Source organism: Trichosurus vulpecula, chromosome 4, assembly GCF_011100635.1.
Source record: "Trichosurus vulpecula isolate mTriVul1 chromosome 4, mTriVul1.pri, whole genome shotgun sequence".
Lineage (NCBI taxonomy): Eukaryota > Metazoa > Chordata > Mammalia > Diprotodontia > Phalangeridae > Trichosurus > Trichosurus vulpecula.
Window position 1 is genome coordinate 347527802 of NC_050576.1, and position 5709 is coordinate 347533510.

Here is a 5709-nt window from a genome sequence, read left to right on the forward strand (position 1 = left end):
TAGAGTATGTTTAAACAAATTGTGGTATATGGACAGCATAGAATATGACTGTGTCTTAATAGAAATGTAAAGACTACAAATAGGGGAAGATTTATATGAAGAATAAAGATAGAATCAGAAGAATAATACTGAGGACACAATTATGTAATCAAAGTATTAACAACATTCCCTTCCCCCTCAAAAAAGTAGAAATAGACATCTGAACTAAATAAAATTATATGATGAAATTATTTTGCCAAAATTAATTTTACTTAAATGATAACTGTTTATATTTTCATGTGTAAGCACATTTTTGAGTACATGACTTTTTTAAGCTGAATCCTTTTTTCCACTTTATTTTTTCCAATTACATGTAAAAAGAATTTTTAACATTTGTTTTTAAATTTAAGAGTTCCAAATTCTTTCCCTCCTTTCCCCCCACAGAAGGCAAGGAGTTTGATATAGATTATACATGTGCAGTCAGGCAAAACATATTTTCATATTAGTCACGTTGTGAAAGAAAATATAGACCCCCCAAAACAAGGAAAACAAAGAAAGTTTTAAAAATAAGCTTCAATCTTCATTTAGACTGTATCAGTTCTTTCTCTGGATATGGATAGAATTTTTCTTAAGTCCTTTGGAATTTTCTTCTATCATTGTATTGCTGAGAATTGCTAAACCATTTATAACTGATCGTCACAAAATATTGCTGTTATCATGTACAATCTTTTCCCTGGTTCTGCTCGACTCACTTTGTATCAGGTCATATATGTCTTTCCAGGTTTTTCTGAAACCGTACTGCTTGTCATTTCTAATTGCACAATAGGATTCCATCACAATAATATATCACAAGTCATTCAGCCATTCCCAAATTGATGGGCATCCCCTCAATTTCCAATTCTATGCCACCACAAAAGAGCTGCTATCATATAGATCCTTTTCCTTGTTTTAGTCTCTTTGGGATATAGACCCAGTAGTGGTATTGCTGGGCCAAAAGGTATGCACAGTTTTATAGCCCTTTGGGCATAGTTCCAAAATTACTCTCCAAAATGGTTGGATCAGTTCACAACTCCACCAACAGTGCATTACTGTTCAAAAATATAGAATGCTTCATGAATTTGCATGTCATCCTTGCACAGGGGCCATGCTAATCTTCTCTGTATTGTTCCAATTTTAGTATATGTGCTGCCGAAGCAAGCACGAGTATGTGACTTTTGTGACTGTGGCTAAGTTTAGAATAGATTTGTAAAAATATTTGTAATAATATATGCATATAAGCACATGCACATACATGGATATACAGATACACATACATAGATGGGGTCTTGCTGTAAGATATCCTGTTTGAAACTTTACTCATTAATTTCATATTTACCCAGAATTAAGGCTTTCTGTTATTTTTCATATTTTTCCCCAATAAATATCTTAAAGAGCTATTTTCTAACCTCTCAGAAGTTATCTTGCCAATGTGGCACAATTTGAGCCAAATCTTACTTAAGCCCTAAACAAACAAACAAGTGACTACTAAAATGATTTTATAGAGCATATTGAAAAATGGAACACATTTTAAAATATTCTGTCTTTTAGCATGGATCATAGAACTATTTTAATGCATCATGCAAAATAAATGTAAACAGAATTTGAGATAGATCAGTATGTACAGCACCTCCAAAGTGTAGAAAATTTATGTTTCTTCATACATATTTGGCTTTCATGAAGCATTCCTCTAAAATTCCAATTTGTTTTTGCTAAAGTGGTGTGGCCAACTGGAGCAAGATGAAGAGAAGCTAAGTTCCCCTCTAGTGTTTAAATTTGTAGGGATATTGTAGGCCATTTGATTCAATCTGACAGTTTCTGGGATTGGAATGCACAAATGTTATTGACTGTAAATCAACCTAATTTTAATGCCCAGTTTGTGGAAAGAAAATGAGACTGAGTTAACTAAGGAATTAGAAGAGCTCCATTTTTTTAGATTCGATTTTTTTTTAATTTTTAGTTTCCAACACTCAGTTCCATGAGTTTTTGAGTTCCATATTTTCTCTCCATCCCTTTCCTCTCCCCTCCCCTCCCCAGGACAGCATGTAATCCAATATAGGTCCTACATATACCTTCATATTAAACTTATTTTCACAACAGACAAATTGTAAGGAAGAATTATAACCAATGGAATGAATCATGAAAAAGAAGAAACAAAATCAGAAAAGAAAAAAAAAGATTGCAAATAGTTTTCCTCAATCTGCATTCAGACTCTGGAGTTCTTTCTCTGGCTGTGGATGGCTTTTTCCATTATAAGTCTTTTGAAGCTGTCTTTGAGCCTTGTATTGCTGAGAAGAGCCAAGTCACTCAAAGTTAGTCATCACAGATACCATGTGTCTATAATTTTGTATAATGTTCTCTTGGTTCTGCTCCCCTCACTCAGCATCAAGTCATATAAGTCTTTCCATCTGCTCCTCATTTCCTATAGTTCAATAGTATTCTATTATGTTCATATACCACAACTTGTTTAGCCATTCCCCAACTGATGGGCATCCCTTTGGTTTCCAATTCTTTGCCACCACAAAAAGAGCTGCTGTGAATATTTTTGTACATACAGGTCCTTTTCCCACTTGTGTGATCTTTGTGGGATATGGCCCTAGAAGTGGAATTTCTGGGTCAAAGGGTACGCACATTTTTATAGCCCTTTGGGCATTAGAGTTCAATTTACTTTGAGTTTTGATACTGTTTTTATTTCTGTTTCACCTAGGCCAGTTAATTTGCACATGCAAGTTTTCTTGTGGGTATAGAACTGTTACTATATATCACAAGATATTTTCAGAGAAATTAAGAAAGGGAAACATTTTGCAAATATAATGATTTGGGGGTTTTTTGGTGTTACTTTTTTAGATTCTACATAAGAAGTATCCAAGATATCAACAATTGTCAAGGTAAGACAAATGTTATTACCAGGCCTTTGTGCATGTTACAATCTAAAAATATCTGTCAATATTTTATTTCTAATTTTGCTAACCTTTTGCAATCTGAGGTATTCCTAAGTGTGCTATCTAGAAAAATCTAGAATGATATATTCCCTAGAAATCTCATGCTATTCCTTAAGATTCTGGTTTTTGGCTCCTATTTTTGCTTTCTTAAGCTACTCCTGAAGTTTTACTTTTAATTCAACAAGTTAATTTCATTCAATAAGTTACTGTTATATGTAAGTCACTGTTGTAGGCACTGAGTATTGAAAACCAAAAATGAATCAGGCCCTCATCTCTAGGAGCTTACAGTCTTGGGGTGCGAAATGACTGAAGTACAACTTGTGCACAAGTAGATAAATACAAAGTATATCAACAATTATTTTAAGAGAGAACTGTAATAACTAGGGGAAGGAGAGAGTCGTAATATAGAATGAAGAATTTTAGGTGTGCTCTGAATGGCCTAGAGTTTCCTAGAAGTAGAAATGAGAACAAATGCATTCTATAAATGGCGGATCATTTTTGAATGGAGGCAGTAGATAGCATGCCATATACTGGGAATAATTAATGGGCCAGTTAGTCTAGAAGGGAGAATACATGAAGAGAAGTATAATGAAATAAGACTTAAAAGGTAAGTGGGAGCCAGATTATGAATGACTTTAAATGAGAATTAAGAAGTTTGTAATTTACCTTAGAGGCAAGGCAGTAGGAGACCACTAAAGATTTTTTTAGCTGAGAGAAGTTCTCTTTTTTAGGACTATCTTTTTGGCAGCTGTATGGAGTATGGATTAGAGACAGAAAGAGATCACTGTCAGGGAGATGAATTAGTAGATTATTGCCACAGCCCAGAGAAGTTATGCCTGGACAAAGATAGAGGCTTTATGACTGGATATGAGGGATACTGAAGAAGCAGAATCCACAAAATTTGGCAACCAATTCTGATGGAGTGATGGGACCTGAACCCCAAAAGGCAAAGACCATGCCTCTGCCAGCCTCCTTGATCCCAATAAACCCCTAACCCCCCACCTCTGGAGAAAATCTTCATTATAAGTACAGAGTTGACCCTATAATTCTTCAGATAAAAGCTATTAGCACAGGGGTGCCTGCTTTAAGAACTCTTTCTCTGGTGCTGACCCAAATGACTCTCTCTTTGGCAATAGATCCCCAAGAACCAGCCTCTAGCAGGTAAACAACAACAAAAAAAAAAACTGACTTTTCTCCCTCAATGTCTGGTATCTACAAAGTTATCTTTGTTGACTGCCTGAGTTTTCCCATACTTTCCAGGCAGCCCAGAAACCAGATTACTTGCATATGCTGACCACTCCCTAATTCCTCCCCGCCCATCACCTAATTAGCATACATGGCAACCTCTCACAGTCCCCATTTCCATATAAGCTTTAATGTCACTCTTATCAGGTTGCCTGTTCCCTAAGAACCCTTGCCAGCTTCTATTGGCATCACAATAAACTTTGCCACTTGACTAGAAGACGGTTTGAGTGTGTGAATTCATTCCAGGAAGCTCTGCCTTGTACCCTGACATTTTGGGGTCCCAGACAATCCTAAACTATGCCAGCACCCCTAAGTCACATCAATTCTATATGAGATGAGGGAAAGGCAAGAATCAATCAAAGATGACTACAAATTTATGAACCTGGGTTACTTGAATGATAGCAGTGCTCTCAACAAATATTGGAGAGTTAAGAGGAATGACCTGTTTTGTATTTTATTTTATGACTTTTAAATGGCAAGATACTAGTGGAAAAGGCAAAGTGATTATCTTTAAAACCTGAAATAGATGAAATAGTCTGTATTTACATTTATCACACTGAAAAGAATGTTCATTGTGAAACAAGATGTTAACTGCTAAAAACCCTGGAATGGAGGCCATATGTTCAATTCAGGAATTGAGTGGGTAGGAGAGAGTAATAATTGAAGTGAAAAAAATGAGAAAGCTATAAAAGGATCCAGAAATATTAAAGTTCCTATAAAACAGTGATGGAAAGATACAAGAAAAATCATGACAATTATAAACTAATGCAGAGCAGAATCCCAACATTATCCATCCCTTTCCTGTAATATTACAGGATTTTTGCAATTATATTTTCAGTTCCTCAACCAAGAATCCATGAAGTTAAGAAATGAACTTGAAATTGTAAATAAAGATAAATATATATTAGACACATATATAAATGTGTATAATATTAAATGTATATACAAATGCTTACAAGTATAAATATAAAAATGTGTATATATAATATACATATCTATATATATATACACACACATACATGTACATGTAAATACATATAGTCCTTGTGAATTCCTAGTAGCAAACTAGAAATAGGGTTAATAAAAATAAAATAAAAACAAGTTGATGATTAGACTTATGTAGCAGAAGTATTTAATTATGCAGTATCTTAGACTAGTCTTCAGACATGTATCTTTGGCAGGCAATGCATCATTCATACCCCCTTCATACAGCTCCATTTCTCATCCCTATTTCTTGTACCAGCTAATAAATCTGTGATAGTATGAATGAAGCCTCATATTACTCCCTCAGGAATCTCAGACGATACGCTATTTCTCTGAAGAAGCATACCAAGTGTTAACTTCTTTAGCCTATGAGGCCAAGGATATATTCTTGCCTATAACGTACAACATAGTGAATGAAATGGAGAGAGATGGAGTCACTGTGATCAGAAACTGGGAGAGTTGCTGGGAAATTTCAATTGTCAATATCAAACCAGAACAAATCTAGAGACTCTGCAAGAACATT

At 34.9% G+C, this 5709-nt stretch overlaps 1 non-coding gene across 1 annotated transcript; it reads right to left on the reverse strand.

Moving 5' to 3' along the window:
• Positions 1-1073: 1073 nt before the first annotated feature.
• On the reverse strand, positions 1074-1180 carry LOC118849242. Its single transcript, XR_005010295.1, has one exon. It is a non-coding gene; the product is annotated as a U6 spliceosomal RNA (small nuclear RNA).
• Positions 1181-5709: the final 4529 nt, after the last annotated feature.